The sequence below is a fragment of the Botryllus schlosseri genome, chromosome 10 (assembly GCF_051294905.1).
Source record: "Botryllus schlosseri isolate E-star chromosome 10, Bs_hap1, whole genome shotgun sequence".
NCBI lineage: Eukaryota > Metazoa > Chordata > Ascidiacea > Stolidobranchia > Styelidae > Botryllus > Botryllus schlosseri.
The window spans coordinates 14985544-15008189 of record NC_137245.1 but is presented as its reverse complement, the minus strand read 5'-3'; the positions used below and the strand labels follow the sequence as shown (position 1 = coordinate 15008189).

Genomic DNA, 22646 nt, shown 5'->3' with positions numbered 1-22646 from the left:
CAAGCATTAATCAGGTTCAAGAATGAAGCCATATTTCTTCCGTGAGAGGCAAGTAACTTTTGCAAGCTTCAATAGTCGACTCATAGAATGGAGCAAGAGCTAAGTTGACATTCTGCTTGGATGTAGTAACGAGGCATATCACTTTTGGCGCTTTCCACAAATTTGAATCATTATCATGACATTCCCTGATTTTGTGAAGATTGCTCCATGCAATAAATCCGCTGGGTGATGATACACCTGAACAATCAACGGCGAATGAGAATGGAGGAAAGACAAATTTCCTGGCTCGAAAAGTTCTTCCAGTAAATCGTGCTCGGATTGTCTCGCTCGGATTTGTCTCATACATTTTTGAGATATTTTGGGAAGTTGAATAATGTGCCACGTCACATGCACCTAGTCATCATTGAATTCCATACCGTGGAAAACTACACATTGATTACCCTCTTTTGTACATGGCATAGCTTTCTGTAGTGTGGGACTCGGTCAAATCTTATAAACTGCTCATTTTATCAGACAGCTCAAAATCTTTTAACTGATCATTCTGAAATATCCTTCTCTTCGGTGGTTTTCTGCAAGGGGTCATAGTCGGAATCAATGAAGGCCGTTGCAGGTCATGATCCGATCGGATGGTATGAACTGGTTTTCTATCCAAGAGCAGTTATTTTTTCGAAAGCCACAGTCTTTAATGTACTTTGCTTCGAAGTGCAACGCACAAATCACATAATTCTTTGTTGGCTTCCAATCACGTCCATTCACGAAAGATATCCATTTTTTGTAACTCCAAATCCTCAAATGGAAATTGAAACGTTTTGTTTAGTTATCAAATATCCAGCCATGCAACCATAAGCACAGCATTTATTGACCATTATCAATTATTTTACCTTACCCTAAACCTGAGTCATCAAGTATATACAACCAGTCAAAATTAACTGGAAGAAAGGCCACATGAAGCTCACCACCAATTCTTCACCATATACATAATACGCACCATAAAGAATTATTAAACCACTGCATAGCGGTATCCTACGTCACGCTGTAAGCCGGTCAAAACAACAGCTAAACGTTTTCCACTATATACGGAATATCGTCCCTGGAGCATTTATCTAGCTCAAAGCTCAAAAACATCAACTCAAACTTGAGGGGTCAGCTACAGAGTATTTAAATCGCATTACTGTAGCCTGTCTAATAGTATAAGACGGTAAATTGAGATCTTAAAACATAGCTATCAACCTTCAACTCGAAAACTCGCTTCAAAATGCGAAGAGTCCGGTATGAGAAGCGAAATCGAGACAATCGCCGATTGTCACGTTGAGAGTAATCGTCCTATCAAAACTTTCGCCCATTATTACGTCAAGAGTAATCGCGAATTTCTGTTTCGTGAGCATCGGCCTGTTAGCTCTTGCAAGTGAAATGTACCAGACAAGGCCGTAAATATCGTAGGCCCCGGTTGGAGTTTGTACAAATAATTGTAATGACGATTTGTGCCTTGCGACGATGATAATTGCACCTTTCTGTTGTCAAATCCCTCTTCTGTCTCTGATTATTTTCCCGCTGACGAAGCATCACCGGACAAATAGCGTGACGGATGCAAAGTGTCTCGCGCTGATGAAGCGTCTGCTGATTTTCACTGCAATATGTTTAACGAGCGATGTCGTCTCTGCAGTATTTTACAATCGCACATGGCCTCATCCGACGACGAAATTATTGGGTCCTCAGATCAATTCTTCCGTTAATATGATGATAGTGATATTAACTTCGGCAAACTGGAAAAGTCGACTGATTCCATGTCACAACTCACATAATTTCATGAAGGGTACGAAGAGAGAAGCGAGTGTTACCTCTAGTAAGGTGGTCTCTGCTAATACTACGCCAATTACTTTAGACAACGCGAACGATTTGCATCTATGAACGGACTATGATGTACATTGTACAATTTTACAATTGTGCGTACCGTACCGTACTTGTATAATGTGTTCTGTCTGACTTAAAATATGCGAAATCTCATTGCTTGATTCCTGACCATCGACTTGTTTCTAGTATAGTGACAAAGCTCACTAACTCATTAGGAATTGACATCGGTGATGGTAATCAGATGTGGTGTCGAACTACTCATACGAATAGTCAATATACATGAAGGCAATTCTTGTGTTTGTCAATCTATTCAAGTACAAATCCGCACAGGCCGATTTTTGTGACTATATGTGTTATTTTTGCAGTCTCTGAACCCATAATTCCAGCTTTGTTCGACAGTACCAGATTAAGATTTCGGAACTCATTTCGCAGGCTCGAGCATCGTTGAAATTGGCACTTCTTCGAGGATCGCACCAATGTTTCTCGGTTGCCCGCATTTCGTTCGCTTGCCGTAGTGTGCATAATCGTAGTTTCAAGCCCAATAAAACTTACATTGATAGGGGCAATATATATGTAGGCCTACATACGAAATATCGCCTTTTTCGCCCAGGGACAAGCACCGAAAGCGAACCAGATGCTTGTCGAAGAAATAGAAGGCTGCAGTGAACTCTTCCTTCCATTTGTTTCCTTACAACAAAACCTTCGTTAGATGGCAAGAGCCCCACTAAGGGTAACCAGCCATCGAGACCCTAAGACCTCATCGACGAACAACTGTTAGTGGAAAAATAAAGAATTGAAACTTGGTACTTACTTTACTTAATTAAGTCTTATTACACCTGTTTTTGAATCAGTTGGTAATAAAAATAAAATAAAAAATAGTATAAAACTTGAATAAAAAAACCCCAAGCCGGCGAACGTCCTTAGGATTAAGAGAGTAAAAGATAAAGGCATGGGTCTCCGGCGAGCCGCATAAAAAAAAGGAAAAAAAAAAGATATCCGCTGATGGTGTTTTTCGTGATCGTCAGTGTGGATTACATTACATTCGTGGCTCTATGGTAGTGTCGTGACTGGAATAACTGTGTCAGGGGGTACATGTGATACAGTTACCGGAATGAAATATCATTGGCGGATTACTTTCATTTAAACGCTAAGCGTTACCGATTATATATGTCTTTCGTGGAATTTCTGTGTGAACCTATACATAAGGGGTCGGCAACCTTTTGCTAGTCGCGGGCCAAATTTCGAGTGTACAACTTCTTGGCGGGCCGGAATTTTTCTTAGTACTATATTTTACGCTCACTTCGGTATATTATCCTACATTGCTGCAATCTCAATCATACCAATCAGAAGACACATGTATTTACACTTCAACAACACACAATAAATGTGACAATTGACGCAGCTTGCTTTGTGAAAGGTTTTCAACTTCTGGTAACAAGTCAGATAAAGCAAGAATCAGACCCTATTCAAAATGGACATCCGAAATACGTGATCTTAGCTTGCTCTTCGTGAATTTCATTGTTCAAAACTATTGTTCACATGCGTACGTGCTTCCAAAAATCGATGCAATTTCTTTTTCATTGTTGGTCAAGCTGGGATAAAGGCCAATTTCAAGAACGTACTCTTTGTCAAAGTCATGCAGCGATATGCTCTTTGTATGAGATTTGTCATTCAATTCAACTGCATCGCATTTCAGAAAGTCCCATTTGAAATTTTCAGGCAATGTTATTGGCGTCCACATTAAACGGAGTACTGAATAGTCAGAATTCATTTTGTAGAGAAGGAATGTGGGAAAAGCGGGTGAATATTCAGTAGTTAAATTTCGTATCACAGTTACAAATGTAGTGTTGGTACTAGGTTTTCTCTCCTCCAGTATAGGAAAGTGAGCATAATTTTCTTTGTACTGTTGACATTTCCAGAGTCACAGATTTGTTTTGAATGCGCCTCAACATCTCATGTATTTAGTAGTTTTCCCCCTGAAGTTGCAAATTCAATTTGTTCAGATGTAACGTTAAATGTACCAGGAAAGCAAGATGAGATACCCATTTTCGATTACAAGATTATGAGTCGGCGATATTTGTGTTTTCGAGGAAAGTTGCTATTTCATTTCTCAGTTCATACACTCGTGTAAGCATAGCTGCTCGACTTAATGCGCGAACATGACAGATATAGGCCTACATGACATCGCCATATTGATTCTCTGCTTGTAGTAATATCTGGCGTAACTGATTCAGCTGATGAGAAAAAAATCATATTAACAGTTTTCATCATTGTGGCCAAAACACTATTCAGGTTTGTTGTCTTGGCACGCAATGCCTTCTGGAAAATTAAACTAACATACGGAGGCTAGTTATCTATAATTGAACAGTTTGAGATTCCGTCATTGCGTCTGAGATGTTCCAAACGTTTTTGAAGCAAAGGAAGGACATCTTTATTGTCACACCCCATTAGAGTGGTAAACCCTTTAAAAAAGTATGGAACACCTTCGGTTGCGAGATACACCCGATTGATAAGCACTGATCCAGTCTATAGTCTATCTCCATCTCCTACTTCAACCACCTTCGTTTTATGGCGTAACAATAGACTAATACGATGTATAGGCTACTATTATATCGTAGCAATGCCGCATTTTTTTCATGCAGTGCTGCACTGCAGATTGAAACTCATTATGAAACGGCGGGCCACATTCTTGTGATAACTAATTATTATGTCGCGGGCCGGACGATTTCGCTTGGCGGGCCGGATCCGGCCCGCGGGCCGTAGGTTGGCGACCCTTGCTATACATGATGGGTAAGGTTAATATTGTGAATGTAGCCCACATGAACACCAACATGGCACGATTCATACCAGGATTTACACTTGTTCCGCAATCAGCAAACGCGGCGAGCATTTCCTTGTGGCAAAGTTTTGGTATAATGATCCATCGCATGCTTTTGACTTTTTAGCCTACAGTTATCAAGTGTATGGTTGCACGTTTAACTGCCTTGTGTACTGTGCACATTTCAACAGTGGCGTAATATAATACCTCGCCGATATTAACTAAAGTTTTGCCACTTGGTCGCGTACAATAGCTGTACAATGTACATGTCGCGGTGTTATACCTGACGAATTGAATTTATTGTAAGCATTTGGCTATCCATTACCGCAATACCTCCTCATATAAAAGCATTGCGGTATATACCCGTGTACCCAGAAGTAGTTTGGTCATTTCGTGAACTGAAATAGCTGTGGTGATCGCTAAAAGCAATGTACAGTGTATAAAGTCCAGGTGCACACGGCGATAAGAAGCATGGATAAAACAGAAAACACGGCGGATTAATCATAAGATGGGAACAAAGAGGTGGTTACAATGCTGGATTAAGACTCTGCGGTGCCTAAGACACTTTCAGCAGGTGGTCGGTACTGATTTGCGATATGACAGCTCTGCGACATATTGTCCGAGCAAAATCTTGCTCAACCATCACACTGACTCAAAGGTTCTTAACCGGGGCTCCCTGAACCAGTTTCCAGGTCTCTGCTGACGTCAAGACACACATTAAACTCTTATGGTTTGTGTTGAACACGCCTGTCTTGGTCATCGTTTGCTGCAGGCAATTTGGCGCGATGGGTAGTCGAATTGTGACTGGGGTTGCATCTAACACAAGTGGTGTTTTAAAACACGTTTTGAACAGTGTTTGAAACAACTGCCTTTTAAAAAAATTGTTTTTTATAAAACGTTGTATAATCATGCCGTAACTGTGTAAATACTTCCGAAAAAAATGTAGTATGATACTATACGGACGATTTGCACCAATAACGTCGACGTATACGATATGGAGTGGCTGGAAACCTCGAAATCGCCGTCGGTTCGACAAATTATAGCAGTTTCTGTGACTCTTTAAATATTCAGGGTTCCCCAAAGGTTTGTATATAAGCGTAAAGATCCCCCAGGTGTAAGATAAACAATTGGGGAAGATGCTGATGTGTTCCTCTTAAGCAGGGGTTCCCAAACTAGGGGTTGCGACCACAATGGGGTCGTTTTCCTATTCTCTGGACTAGCAGCGACGGAAATTAACATCCAATGACTATTAGAAGACTTCCAATTAATCGGATGCTATCGGCGGCTCATTTCCGAATAATTGTAGTTCATTTCCAAAATAGAAGGAAAAATTATAATGCGAAACCGAAACGTCATTTAAAGCGCCGCCTTCTATAACGCAAGGTTGGGGTCTGGTCATTAATATGAAGATTAAAGTGCCGTGAGCATAGAAAGCAATAGAACGGATGTATTTCCTGCCGGGAAAGTTACAAGTGACAGGTAGTGTTATGTGTTATTAGCAATATAATTACATACACATGACACACGTAATAATCACGTAAATGAACACGTAGAAATCAGCATGCCAAATTGAGGCTCAGGCCGAATTATGCCACAGTCCTAAAGTACAGGGGGATTTTTTAAGTGGCATCAAATGTATCAAAGGCTATATTAATTCCATAAAATCAATATCTTCCGTCGCTTTGCCAACAATTTCGATGAGGACTAGCAAGGTTATATAAACCTCGCCTACGACTTTACGGTCTAGGTGAGGCCGGACAATGCTTTGCAACAACGCATTCTACATTATATCAATCTCGTTGATGTGAATAACAGCCTAATTGATTGGTCAAGGGCGCACAGTTCGCTAAATAGCTGCATATAATGTATTCCGTTGTTGATGTTCTGTGATTGGCGGTCAAGCCCGTAGCAGAGAGCCACTAAATATTCGCAAACGGACAGCTGAATATTTCTAGCGTAAATTATGTCTAGAAACATTGAATGGAAGAATTGCATAAAATACAAATCTTGCGCGACATCTACGCCAGTGTCTTAAACATTTTCATGTAAATTAATAGTTTTAATATTTTCAATGAATGGGAATTCACTTCCCTGGAGATGATCTCGCACAATCACGTTACAATGCTAGACCGCTGACCAGTGTTGGGATGACTCGAGTCATGACTTGACTCGAGTCAGACTCGAGTCAACTTTTTCGAATGACTTGACTTGACTCGAGTCACTTTGCAAAAATGACTTGACTTGACTTGACTCGGCGCTTAAAAAATGTGGATTGACTGGTGACTCGTAGCAAAATTTACGAGTCAATTTCAAGTCATCAAGTAAACGGTGTCGACTAAATCATTGTGCATGTTCGGATTATTCGCGATACGCCGTTGTAACTTGTGAGAGCAACGCAGTCATTCACTGATCGTACGTTTCACTGATCCTACATTATTACATCACAAATACACTGACCGCATCCGAAATGATCACAGCTTGCGTTGTCGTAGTAGCAGATTAATTTAATAGCAACGTATCGCTGTTTATTGGACGGATATGTCCTTACATTGCACGGCGCTCATCTTTACCAACCCTCTTGTATGATTTAAATCTAACAAATATATTTTATGCAGCTATATCCTCACGGATGTATATATAAGGCTGGTGTATTGTACGATATCAATTTCTTTCATCTTCGTATTCGATCCTCTATTTTGGCTGATAATAAGAGAATGTAGCATGTAGCTCAGAGCTGTCAAACTCAACTGACGTCGCGGATCGAATTCAAATATACAGATCACTTGCGGGCCGCACCAGTCAAATGATTCCAAAATATTACTAACTTTTAACAGACTTAAATCAATATATGCACTTTTTCGCATTCTCGGAATTGGGTGTTAATGTCAGCGATTTTCTCCTGGCGATAACTACAATCACAACTCCGCTGTCGAGTTGCTATAATGTGGCCTATGAACGTACTCGAAATTTGCTATATTGAGGGAATATTTATGAGTAGTATTTCTTACTACAAATTCGAGAAATGTGTTGGATAAAATCACGCAAGTTTAACATATACTCAGAATTTCTTCGCGGGCCGAATGAAATCATTTGGTGGGTCATATGTTTGACATCCCTGATGTAGCTATACAGTTACTTACGTGTTTTATTAGCAGTTCTACGTGTGCGTGAGCGATACAGCGCATTTTTGCATGTATATTTACCCTTGAATTCGTTATTTGATTCAAGATGAATGACCAATTGATTTCTTTAACACAGCTAGTAAAATATAATGAATTTAAATGATCACTCATACTTCGAAAATTCAATTTGACTTGAATTGTGACTAGACTCGTGACTTGACCTGACTTGACTTGACTTGACTCGACTCACCTCCAAAAAACGAGTGACTTGACTTGACTCGAGTCACCTTTGAAAATCGATTGACTTGACTTGACTCGAGTCAAAATGTGCAATGACTCGAGATTACTCGTGACTCGAAGGTAGTGACTTGATCCCAACACTGCCGCAGACACGTTACTTCTAGAAGCTCGAAGGCTTCCGGAAACACCCAAAAGGTTTGATGGGAAACACTAGTTCGAATGGATCACCAGACCCGTAAACAATTATATAGCCTATTATCATCCAGTTGTGAAGAATAGCACTTGTCACATGGATGCTATATACTGGGCCAAAGTGTGAATGAGATTTATCAAATTCCAGTCATTTTTTCAGCTGGAGACGTTGTATTTTTCCAGTAATAGACTTAGGAATGGTGCTCACAAACTCAACTCCCCCCTTCAATTGTTTTACCTCAGTCAGATTACCTATAAAAATAGAGGCGTTTGAATGCCGAAAATCCTCGAACGTTTCAACTTTGAAGACTTACTATTGATTATGTCGTGCACTTCCTGAACGGTGAGATTCCTATCAGCCGGTACGACGAATGTTTTCGGCAACGCGCCGCATTTTTCATCGGGTATTCCAACTACACCAACATCGGCGACTTTCGGATGCTGAAGAATTACCGATTCCAGTTCGGGCGGAGATATCTGTCGGGGATGGGCGAGGCAACAAGATTTACATTTCACATCAACTAATGAATTTACAAAACCAATCCCTACTTGTAGTAAGTGCATTTTATGGAATATATCACAGATCTGTGAACTATATTGTTACCAAACAATTTCTTCAACAATATGTCTGTCAAGGTCTCTTATAACATTTGTCACAATGTTGAAGTTCAACTCCTGTGTTTGTTTGTTTGTTTGTTTTGGGGTATTCATGGTGTTTGTCGACTACTATGATCATTTACACCAGGCCGATATTCTTCTTATTTTCCGTAGCTGCCGACTTATAGCACGGCCCACCTTTAGGCTTTTGTAAGTCAAACTCCTGTGGGAAACCAAGAAAAAAAGCTGTTAAATTTGACAAATTTGAAAAAATAAAAAATAAAATAAGAAAAATTGGAAAAAAAATCCTAATCGCCTATAAGTAACTAAGGATGGGTATAATAATGGTTGTTCTTGATTTTCAATTGATTGTTAAAATTTACATGTTACTACAGACTGTTTTGTGGAAAATATATGCAACAGTAATGGCACTGCCGGCATAGGTATACCGTCAGAAGTACACCGTTCAGTAATTCGATACCGAACGATTCAACAACTTCTGTATACTTTATTACTGGGTAAAACACACATATATAGGCTTAAAATCAGTACAGAATTTCTTCAAATACATCACTGAGCCACCCAGCAAGGGCTAATACGGTATTTTCTGTATTTTTCCGCTCTGTAATATGGACGCAATTGTACCGGAGTAAAATCGACTATGAACCCAGCACGGCTTTGTGTGAGTTCATTGTCGATTGTCGATAATGATGCAAAACATCGAACACAGATTCAGTTCCATCCAGTTATTGAAGTAAACCGTAATGACCTCAACACAACCTTCATCACTGTTAAAGAGTGCACCCAGCGCGCTGGGGTCGCTTTAGTGACCGTCGATCTTCCGATTCGGCTGAGGGCTGTATAGGCTATATAATAAAGCAAACAAATTTACCAGTCATTCCTACGTTGGGTGGTTTTCACCTCTTTGAAATCTTATCTGGGATCAGTCGGTAACATCATGGAACATTTTGGGTTACTAGATGTGATCCAGTTGATCTATGCTGGAAGCACAACGGCCAGTCGCATCATGTATGGAGGATGTTTTGACAAGCCAAACCGCGCTCACCTCCTCATCGATGCAGTTACCTATCAACATGCCTTAACTGAGGATGAGCGTCGTGACATGAAATCCTTCATGAAAAAGGTGGCTGATGGGGAAATGGGAGCCAGACACACCGACCCAGTAGTGCGAGTATTTGAGCGAAGGTTTGAAGAAACGATCAATCGATTCGCAAAAAGAGCAAGAACACCTGCACTCTGGGTGGAGTACCACTGCCTGGTAGAAATGCCCAAGGTCTTCATCAGAACCGAGTGACTCGCTGACCACAATGGAAATCTGTCCTGCATTGTTAACAAGATGTTCCATACCTGCAGGCCATCATCAGTGGTTCTCAAACTTTTTTCGGCATGCCCCTTAATGATAGTGAAAAACTCCGCTTCCCCCTTATAGTCATATCGAAAAATATTAAAAAGAGCAATCAGAATGTTTGCAATCCCAGTGCATTGTTTGGTGGCATGGGAGGTATATTATGGCTGTTGAGACACTTCACAAATATGGAATTCCAGTCCAATACTTTATTAAACATAACCACATGCAATGTTAGCACATAGATATTTTAGCGATTTTGGTGCCTAACCTAAATCAAAAACCAATGGCAGCTACACGCATTTACCAGTTACTCTTCATTCAGGGACATCTTCTTATTAGTGCCTGGTTCGGTATCACTCAAAATTCAGATCAGTGTTTGGGTGGTACGACGGAATCATGACATTTCAAATCCAAATATAGGCCTAATTGGGATTATTGCCATTGGTGAAACTTGGAAGTTTCACCACAAATTAAACTTATTCCTAGTTCAAGTAAATTCACTTCTCTCATGCGACTTCGCCCCTCCCCTCAGATGCTTTCACACCACCTCAGTTTGAGAACCACTGGATTGGAAAGTCTGTCTGTCCGCCCACGGGCACCACATTGGTGAGTGAGCTAGGCAGAGGAAGAATGAGCAACAGCTTTTAAGGCTATACTGTTCACGTTTGTAGTCATATATTTCCAAAGGTAGATGCGAGCCCCATGATTCATACATTGCTGGAAAGGGCGGGAAATTTTTCTTTCCAAATATGGTCTTTATGTTGTACCATGAGCATGTACCCCACCGGTACACTTACTCAAAAAAACAAAAAAATATTCAACACGTGTATTAAAAATCCTAAAAACTCAAAAGTCTTTCAAGATTTTCCTTCAAATATTGTTGTGGTAATAGTACAGATATATATCTACAAATTAATGGAGGAATTTTCAAAAAAAGGTTTTCTAACAAAATTTATGAAATTTTTGTCAGCGAACCCTAAATTTTCATTTTTTTCGAAATTCTTTCGTATGTAAAAATTTTTATGGACAAAATTTTGAGAAAACGCTCCATTATTTTATTATACATACCCTAACCATCATTTGTGCAAAATTTCAGATGAATCGGACAAGCAGGTGCAGAGTAGATACAGTTCTTGTGCAGTAAAAGTATGTTTTGAGAAAAACGCGTTTAAAAGAAAAAAACTGCAACAACTTTGAAAAACAAGGATATGAACACTGCTCATGACATCAATGGTCACATTAGTTGATTTGCATCACCCAGTGAACCATATATAACACAACCTGAGCATTAATAGCCGTCAGGCACATAGTCAGATGTGTCATTTCATTTTTGTTAAGGTGTTCACTGGCAAGTTTAGGCTTTCAAGAACACTCAATAATCCACTATATCCAATATTCCAGTTCAGTAGAGACATAGCTACAGCACGTTTTACTGCCATAGTTCATCAGTACATTTTCTTCGGGCACCTTGGCCATATGGTCGCGATGAATGACTCATTTTGGGTTTTGGTGAATCCACCAATGCATCTTTTCACTATAAAGATTCTTCTAAAACTGTAAATTTCCTTGATCGACTCATTCTAGGCATATTGATAGCTAGAAATGAAAGACAATCCAATACAGTTATCAAAAAACAATAAATACTACCCAATATTGTCAGTCATCAGTCAATGAATGCAAAAAGATGAAATAGAAAAACACACAACCTCCATCTCGACTATATCCTTGGTACTGAATCAGTGAAGCAGCCGATTATATGAAAGCAGACACCCTAGAACACTTATCTTCAAACATACAATAAATACTACCCAACATTGTCGGTTATCAGTCAACAAATAAAAAAAAAAATAAATGAAAAAAACAACCTCACTGCGCCTGTTTACTGAGTCAGTGAAGCTGCCAGGTTTATAAACAGGGTTGCCATACCGTCCTTATTTCTAAGATTTGTCCTTATTTTGAAGCGTTACGTCTTACAAAACTCAACTGTCCTTATTTCTAAGAAACGTCCTTATTTTCGACTTGCGTCCTTATTTTGTCTTATTTTCAAGCACTACCGAACTTCGATCGTTTTTCTCTGGTATCTGTGTTGCATAATATTCTAAAATTATGCTTTCGCGTCGAGATTTTATGACATCATAAATGAAAGGAACTCTCGTGACGTACACACCACAAGATTGAACTTATAAGTTGTGAGATAGCTAGGGCAGTGAGTAGTGGTATAGCAATTTAGTCTGCACCAAGTTACCGCAGCGGACGTCATGTTAGCAGTAAACAGCAGTGACAGGTTCCTGCTGTTTTGGTCTACGGCAGAATAAGATCAAGCTGTGTGGAAGGCAGCATTTATTGTGTAGTGAAAAAAGGCGCAGTGCAGTCGGCACATAGGGTAAAAAGTAGTAAAACTATAAATGATTGATAAATTTTTCTAAAATATATTGCACTTTCGCATATAGTTTTAGCTATAACTAAGGCTAAATCTGATTAGTTAAAATGAGCACAAAACGATTTTTTGTGACGATTATGAGATTCCAACATCGCAAATAAGTTTTCTTCAGCCAGGACCAAGACCACAACCATTATTATTGGAGTTCTTGCTCCATACGCTCAAAAATGATTTTGTCCAGACTTGGTGTACGGCCTTTTCCCATCTTGGTTGACGCCTCTAATCACAACGAGGTAAATAAGTTGGTTTATCGCCGTATGGGGGGAGGGGCAAGACCAACGTATTTATGGGGGACTGACGAAGTGCTGTTTCGGCCCTGACTGTAGGTAAATCTATACCTGGGCTGTCGTGACATCTATAAAGAACTTTCTAATAACAAGGAGTTGCCGAGTAAGATTGTTTCTGGCGAAAAGTATGGAATGTGATATGCCACGGCTCGTATAAATACAAAGTATGTGCAAAAACGCTCTTTAATGCTAATCTAATTTTCGACTGTCCTTATTTTTGGGTCCATGTCAATGGCAACCCTGTTTATAAAGCAGACAGACTAGAACACTCATTTCAAGCTCTACAGCATAGATTTCACCAGGTGGCGCTATTTCCACCAGCAAAGGCCAATGCTCGACGACAGCAGCAAAAATTGGGCTGTATTTCTTTTTTTTTAATAAAATGGTCCCCAAAAGAAGCTAGTTTTGGATCAGAAGGAGTTGGAATATCATTAAAATAAAGGCATATTTGGAAAGAGCATGAAATTTCCGTTCTAGATCGATGAAGAAAAAAAAACACAAAAAAATTATTTCTAAAGAGAAGTGTCCCCAACCGAGCTGGAAAGTCGGCAGCAAAGATCCGATGAATGAATGAGTGTGGAAGAGAGAGAGAGAGACTGAATCGTGGTAGCAAGAGAAGTCGCCAAAAAGAAGAAAAAATGCATTGAACTGTTGAATTGCCATTGTGCCATTGTCGTGGAGCACAAAGCCTCATAAGCAGGCCGTGTTATTTTTGGCATTTCAGAAGTCAGATGCCAAAACTGCCAAAAATAAAAATTTGAAAATGCCAAAAATAACTAATTTTTGGCATATGCCAAAAATAACACGGCCTGCCAATAGTTTATCTCTTTCATGGTGTTGTGTTAACAGGACCGCATTACAAGCGAGAAGAGCGTGTGTGAAGGGCAGGTTTCTTACTCTATGGGTCCAGCCCATTCATTAGGGGAGAAAGCATGGTGTCCTAAATGGTGTGGGCACAGCGAGATTGAACGGCTGACTGCATTTGGTTTACGTCATACTTTCCATTTGTCCAAAGGCAATTTTACGGCCATTTTTGACCGGCTTGCCGAGCGCTAAATTTGATAAAACGGGTATCAATGGAAAGCTGCCGCTGTACTGATTACCAAAATATAAATTGTATTCTACTCATGGATCTGGAACCCCCAAATTCAACCACGATTTTTGCATTGTGATCGAGTTGAACATTGTGACACCACAAACTGTCCGGCTATTTCTGAGCTGCAGTCTCGTTTTGCCACACAGTCTTGTTGCGTTAATGTTCTTAAACAAGCTAACCTTCCCAGGACTCTTCCATGTGAGTTGGTAATATTAAAGCCATCTGATGTGACAAAAGTCCTTCTAAAATATATCGGTAGACTGATGGAGATGGGATGGTCGTGCTACAAAATAGAATGTGTTGAGAGACAACACAGGGAACTCCTATAAAAGTATCGGGAAGAAAATTCTTTCCGCGATGAGATCGATGGCACTAGCGCAGTGATCACTTTTCATGATGCTTGGAAGCCGGTTCTGCCCTCCGAAATTTTGAAGCTCTGAAAACCTTTTGTGGAGGACTGGCAACATTCTTTCCCTCAATGGCTACTGTTGAAGCCGATATTTCCCAGATTCGTTGGGTGAAAAATTAATTCAGGAGAAACTTTGCTGACCTGAGTTTGGAGCACTGTTACAGTGCAAACAATTTAAGTCTATTCAAAAACTGTAACAATCAGGTGTCGAGCGTGTTTGTTAGGCTTCTCATTCTTTCTGCTTATTGGCACCGATTCCGAATGGATACTGCACATTTGTGGTTTCGTTTGATATTATTAACCTATGTAATCGCTAGGTTTTTTCTTCTTATTATTGTTTGTTGGTACTGATTACAAGTGGATCCTGCACATTTGTTGGTCTCTATTGATAAACTGACCCAAATAAAGCGTTTTTATGACTAATTCGAGTCTGAAAATATCTATTTAGAGGTCGATGCCAAAACTGCCAAAAATAAAAATTGAAAAATGCCAAAAATAAGCTATTTTTGGCAGTTTTGGCATATGCCAAAAATAACACGGCCTGCTCATAAGGCTATAAGCACCAATGTCTTATCTCATCAATACAATACACCATCCCTAGTGCAAACCATATATGTTGTAGTCTGTAGCAGTGTTGGGATAACTCGAGTCATGACTCGAGTCAACTTTTTCGTATGACTTGACTTGACGCGAGTCACTTTGCAAAAATGACTGGACTTGACCTGACTCGTCGCTTCAAAAATGTCAATTGACTCGTGACTAGGGTTGGATTATCCGGATAACGGTTAACCGGTTAACCGGTTAACCACAGGTATTTTCCCTATCTGATATCCGGATATTTTTCTGCCGGTTAACCGGATAAAAAAGAATCGTTTCTAATGCATTTTACACGTTTTAGTAAGCTTCAATAGGTCGTATTCAGTGTTGGCGCGGCCGATTAACGAGAAGCGTGTTGCCAATTAGCGAGATGCGTCTGTACACATTGCACAATGTAGTGACGCGATCTCCTGCTGAGAAGATCGTTAAATTAGGTCATTGATTGCCGCGCACTCGGCTATCGTCTCTGGCCTGATTTATCGCGTCTTCAACAAGCCGATAGTGCCACTGGATTGAAGAATCGCATCTGCAATAGGCCATGTGCAGTAGGCCTCTTCAAAAATAACTTTTTTTCTCAAATCGTACTGGCTACTTGATAAAATTGTTAGGTTACCTAATTTAAGCCTACACACAAAATTTGGTTCAATTCCAGCCAGAAACCGCTTTGCTACAGGAGAAGAAAGTTTTTATTTATTATATAAAAATAAATAATAAAAAATCTGAAAATTTGCTGTTCACCCCATGAAAGTGTTAGGCTGTCTATAGAAACGATCCTCACAAAATTTGGTTCAATTCCAACCAGTGGAAGTGGAGTTATTGCCGTCAAAAAATTTTGAATTGAATAAAATAGTATTTACGGTGAGCACAACTATAATAAATAAACAAAGAATCGGTCACCGTAAATACTATTTTATTCAAATCAAAATTTTTCGACGGCAATAACTCCGCTTCCACTGGTTGGAATTGAAACAAATTTGGTGAGGATCGTTTCTATAGACAGCCTAACACTTTCATAGGGTGAACAGAACATTTTCAAATTTTTTATTATTTATTTTTATATACTAAATAGAAACTTTCTTCTCTTGTAGCAAAGCGGTTTCTGGCTGGAATTGAACCAAATTTTGTGTGTAGGCTTAAATTAGGTAACCTAACAATTTTATCAAGTAGCCAGTACGATTTGAGAAAAAAAGTTATTTTTGAAGAGCCCTAATGTGCAGTGTACACTGTACACACTATTCCATCGCTGGCCTGCACATTGAGTGCACAATCGCATCTTCATTGGCTTGGTGCTCACGATATTATCGTTGACTTACACAATCGCATCTGCAATAGGCCTACGAACGATATAATCGCTGGCCTAACCATCTCGGACCCAGCATGCATTGGCTCCTATCTCTCGATGGCTTGTTGACGATATGCCGTTAAGTGTATTCTAATTAGTGATTCTGAGAGTGACACCGCGAAACTGAATGACATCGAATGTTCGCAAAAATGTGCGTGCGTGCAAGAGTAATTGATTTCCGCTGATGATTAATTCGAAAAAAAATCGAAACCCACTGATTTTATATCAATCCACCTACATTTTCGGCTGGCTGCGTGCCTGATCACGTGAATTAGAGCGAGGTATCATGTCGGCATCAATTCCAGTATCAACTAGTCGTCCTTCTAGTACTCCAAACATAAGGATGGTCAAAAGGATGTAAAGCCGTTGAAGTTTCCGGGGTACGACCTTCCAACCTTTTGAATCTCTACGAAGCGCTGCTTTCTATTCAGCCCACTTCTGTGGAAGCTGAAAAAGCATTCAATGAACGTGGACTCTTTGTTACAAAATTCCGGTCCCGGCTACAGGATTCCACAATTGATGCATCTGTGCTTTAAAAAGAGGGCATTGCAGAAGCAGTGAACATTAAATTTGCGTGGTCTTTCTCGTATTCGCTCATACTGCACGCGTAGGTAGGTACTCTACAATCTGTGTAATGATTTTGCGATCCGTTTCACATGCAGACCTAATGAAATCGATTGTCTCACTTAGCAGTTATTATCCGGTTAACCGGTTAGATAAATTCCAAAATATCCGGATATATCCGTTATCCGGATACTGAAAATTATTGATATCCGAACTAACCCTACTCGTGACTCGAAGCAAAAATTACGAGTCCTTTTCGAGTCATCAAGTAAACGGTGTCGATTAAATCACCCTATCTTATGTATGTTCGGATTGTTCGCGGTACGCCGCTGTCTTGTAAGGCCAATCATGTCACTCACTGATTGTAAATTGACCACAAACGAAGATATAACAGCTTACGTTGTCGTAGTAATAGTAGATTAATCTTACAGCAACGTATCTTTGTTTCTTAGACGGTTCAGTGCTCACATTACGCAGTGCTCACCTTCAATCAACGCTCTTGTACGAACATAGTTTATGCGTTTACATATTCTCGTGGATGTATGGGTAGTGCATTGTACCATATCAATTTGTTTCGACTTCTCGAGGCTTCGTATTCGATCTTCTATTTTGGTGTAACAGACAGTATAGCATGTAGCTATACGCAGTTATAATCATGTGTTTTATTAGCAGTTCCAAGTTTGTGTGAGCTATAAAACGCCATTTTGCATGTATATTTAACTTTATATTCGTTATTTGATTCAAAATAAATGGCCAATTAATCTGTCTGTCACTCAGTTAGAAAAATGTAATGACTTTGCATCACCACTCATACTTCGAAAAATCTTTTTGACTTGAATCGGGACTTGACTCGTGACTTGACTTGACTTGACTCGACTTGACTCGAGTCACCTCCAAAAAACGAGTGACTTGACTTGACTCGAGTCACCTTTGACAATCGATTGACTTGACTTGACTCGAGTCAAAATGTGCAATGACTCAAGATGACTCGTGACTCGAAAGTAGTGACTTGATCCCAACACTGTACTGAGCTTATGAGTATGATCAACTATATGGTCAAAATCGCTTTTCAGTAATAGGTTGATGCATCGCGCGAAGGAAACACTATAACATGCAAAGAATTCTTGGATAATTCAAGAAAGTGTACTGCCTGTGGGTGTGAAAAAGAGTGATTATATATCAATGCTTGCATCGGATAGCTTGAAATTCGTCTATCTCAGTGATTCCCCACCGAGGCCCCCAGCTAGCCATTCTGCGGCCCCCACAAAAATATTGAGAAATCGATTTATGAAAAAATATATATATATTTATAAAATACTCTTGCTTGGCTTGGAGTCTGGAGTTTTCAATTATAAAGGATTGCAGAAAAGTTGTGAGTAGACTGCTAAGATTACGTCACTGCTGTTTCAATGCAATGTGCCCTAACTTTCCAGTTGAACGAGCAGTACCTAAAGATATAGGTATAGATATAGGTATTGACGGGACCGTAACTGCCGCCCCCAAGTCCCCCAATTGGGGGGAACGAGCTCGAAGGGGATCCAAAATTATTTAGTGAATTAGCATGAATTATTTCATTAAATTTTATGCAACTTTTTCAAATTTTTTTCGGGCCGTGCGTGATTTCAAGTTTCCAAGTACCATCATTATGGGCTACTCTTCCACCAAGATAAAATACGCAAGATTTATAGAAGTGGGCATATCGGCGTTGGCCATTTCCGCGTCACGACGCTCGAAGACGTATAAAGTTTTAGGCCATATAACATGCGACTCCAAGAAGTGTGCCAGAACGATCCACAGCGAGAAAACCTTGGCCGAAAAGGACTGCCCTTACGCTGACCGGAAACTTGGTTATGTATATACAAAATACAAGTAGGTATAATTGACCATAGGCGCCTAAATGGCTGGCGCCGAATATTCCTGTCTTGGCAATCTGAACCTCACAAGACAAATAGGCTACCATCCCGCAGGGAAGAATTATATGCCAGTGACCAATTTGAAATCGTGTGCATCTTTTAGTTTAGTACGTTTGGGCGTTTCCATATTTTTTGATATATCAGACTGGAAGTCACGAAATAACATCATATAACGAAGACGTACCAACGGGTCCGAATATGTTTAATTATTATTTACGGGCCCTACAGTTTCCAAGACACCTCACTCAGCTCTACCGGTAAATCTAATTACGTGAGCAGAGAGAACAAGTAATTGATAGCAATATATATGCAATTCCCGATCTTAGTGTCCTATTTTATTTTGAATTATCGAAAATTTTCGCGATCAACGCTGGCTCACTAAACGGTGACCCTGATTTCGTGGCAGAAGCGAACAATGGGACTGGGGGTCGGTTTATCACCCTATGGGATCTCAAGACCTAAGTGTTTTGAGGGGCCTGACGAAGTGCTGTTTCGTTCCTACCAACGGGTATACGCCCGAAGATGTTTAACTGTTTTTGAGTGGTCCTACCTTTTCAAACACAACTCACTCGGCTCAACCGGTCAATCTGATTACGTGAGGAGAGAGAGGATAAAAATTGATACCAATATATTTTTAATTCCCGATTATATTGACCGATTCAATCATGAATTATAGAAATTTTTCGCGATTAGTCGAGAAAAGCTGTTTAAAACGGGCACCAGATTTAGATGAAAAATAGCGGTAAACAGCCATCTAGCCTGAGGGGGCCAGGAGCAACGTTTGGGGGCGGGGGCTGACGAAGTGCTGTTACGGCCCTGGGTATTGATAACTAATTTACGGATAGATGTGCAACCAGTGACTCACGATTAAATACGCCGAGATGCGTACTGCTTAGCCGGCAGAAAACAGCATAATTGGTAGTTCTGTAGCTCGCGACCCAAGCGTCCGAATAATTTGATATGACGGTGTTTATCAAAAGGAGGAGTCGCACTGATTCCGAAAATACGAATTGAAATCTCGCCAGGGCAATAAAACTACTCCGAAATAGCCAGCAAAGGTTGATTGTTCTGAACAACGGGAGCGCGGCAACACAATGGCCAATGGCGTCACGCGAATGATCGGAACAATGCGAATTTTCATATTTTGGTGACTATTTTGGGTTCCTTTCATTGCCCTGGTATTCGTGCGGCCCCGACCGTACTATGAAATTTTAAATTTGGCCCTGCCACCGAAAAAGGTTGGGAACCACTGGATCTGATGCTTGGAGCATTTGGATCGGGCGCCGTTCAGGTTCCTTTTGCAGTCATTTGTAGAGAATGTATTGCACACAAATACCCATGTTAAGTAAAGATCATTAGTATTTATATATATACATATTTCAAGATGAAATGCTTCATGAGTTCGGCATAACCCAACCAAAGGTGGTTTTGGTTGACGAGAACGAGCTCGCGTTGGAAGCAGTAAAAGAGAAGCTACCATTCCTCGAGGTATATATACTTATTCTTATTATCATCGGTGGACGAGGAGTAATCTCAATGTGCAGTTACACATATCACAGGCGCAACTCAAAATTCGTTCTCATTGACATGAAATTTACTCGAAGACGTCTGGCAAGAAATCTTCCCAGATTCTGAGAATTTTGTTACCTTTAACATGCTTACAGGAAACGGGCTCGTAGATCTCCACATTGAGAAAATAAGACCATCGACTATGGCCCCTTCGGGAAAATCCTGGATGTACTATAGACATAGGACTTTCACGGGAGATCAAGAAATCAGACCACCCGGAAATCATCAAACAAACTAGTGAAGAATATATATACGCAAACTACAGGGATAGATTACACGTCTATAGGCTACTGACGGTTCAATGACTGTAAATAGCTGTGGTGACGGTTTTTATATTAAATCATTCGAGTTTTCGCATAAATCCTCCCTTAATGTCAGAATATCGATCCTAACAGCAGAATTAGTCGCTATAAACGAGAGTCTTGATTGGATAATTGATGTCGTGCGCCGAGGATCTATACAGACCTGCGGCATTGCAGTTCTATCAGATAGTTTGAGCGCCTTAACTATGCTCAAAACTCGTAAAACCAGTAATGCACGCGCTATAGTCGAGAATATTTTAATTTCGTGCAGATATCTTGATCGTGCATAAATATTACATTTATTTGGATTCCAGGTCACTGCGGGATTGTATTCAACGGTATAGCCGATAAACTCTCCAAGGAAGCGGCTACGCTTCCAACACAACGATCATCCAGTAACATCCCACTCTGCCTACAAGAGGCCAAAATAATTATCAAAGAAATGACTCGCGAAAGATGGAAAAACGAATTTTAAACGAATGATTCTGACAATATCTACAAGCGAATTCACGCCGCACATGATATCTCGCAGCCACTGGGACTATCAAGAAGGGAAACAGCAATATTGTTACGGCTTCAGACTGGACATTGTAAACTCAACGGGCACTTACATAGAATTGGATGTCACGACTATGGCTTTTGTGCAACATGTGACGTTATAGAGACGGTTGAGCATTTCTTGTTACAATGTTCTCGATACAGCTCACAGCGTAACTATTTTAAGGACATTGCACTACGAAACAATGTGCCCATAGACATTGTGTCACTTCTTGGCAACCCTTACACAATTTTGCCTGTGATCGATTCTGTTTTCCTGACCGAGAGGCAACTATAATGCAGCAGTAGAACCTAGTACACATGCCTACGACACTTTGGTCTGGTGCACAAGGCCGTAGCTGCTAAGCACCATAACCACAATATACATACATACAGACATGTATAACGCAGCCCCGTTCCTTTATTTCAGAGGTCTCAAGCACGCGACCATCGTCAACATTCTGGATTTTCAAGTATTCGACAATATTTAACGGTCACATATATCTTATTTTCGATTTGAGAACTTTAAATTCACTGTAAAACTACTCCCAAAACCTGAAGCTACTCATCAAACTTCGCTATCACTTCCCTTTCAAAAGCTACCACGCGGTGGAAGATCAGCAATATATCACATTACCTGATCATGATTAGTGACTGAGAATTATTATTTGGACTTGGGCACCACCGTTCGTATGATAAAATAAAAATTACTTGAGTTGAGTCGGCTCAAACGCTAAAATTAGATAATGACTTTGGACACGGAACGCCGTGACGATTGGAATACTCTTAGCGAATAGAGTGTGTGAACTGCACACCCCAAGGCCCACAATTTGTGGTAGGCGAAAAACGAACCTAACTCAAAATTTTATCGCCGTCGTAAATCCTACGTGTCTACGTGCGTACCTTCCTGTGTTCCTACGTGCATACATAGTTTGGATTAACATACTGTACTCGATTTATACGGCGATATAAGTCGGGGGTAGGTTGTGGTTTCGTGTGCCGTGGGTGTATTTGTATATTTACACCCATATATATAAGGGATGATACACGGGTGCAAATATTGCATCCCAAGAGTAATGATAAGTGATACTCGATTCGACTCGTAGCATAATACGTGATTCAGAATCGAATCACTCAGGCACTCGATTTTGCCCAGTCCTGCTTATCACCTTGAGTTTTAAAAACATGGTAGCTCAACTGCGTGTTGCGAAGTTTGCCTTGATGTTGCATTATTACGGTCTGCGGCCTGTACAAAATTTGGAAATTGGACCGCGAACCGTTTTGAATTGGCGACCCCTACACCATACAATTATCCTGCATGGCTGAAAATTTCTTCCGGGCGAGCTGATGTTGCAGTCATGCCTACGAACTCACGAGAAGCAGCCTTAAGATAAAAAAAAA

The 22646-nt window shown here is 40.2% G+C and overlaps 1 long non-coding RNA gene across 1 annotated transcript; it reads right to left on the bottom strand.

Moving 5' to 3' along the window:
• Positions 1–8262: 8262 nt before the first annotated feature.
• On the bottom strand, positions 8263–8769 carry LOC145448352 (uncharacterized). The gene is made up of 2 exons (XR_013917880.1): positions 8538–8769; positions 8263–8475 (listed from the first exon to the last, which is right to left on the bottom strand). It is a non-coding gene; the product is annotated as an uncharacterized LOC145448352 (long non-coding RNA).
• Positions 8770–22646: the final 13877 nt, after the last annotated feature.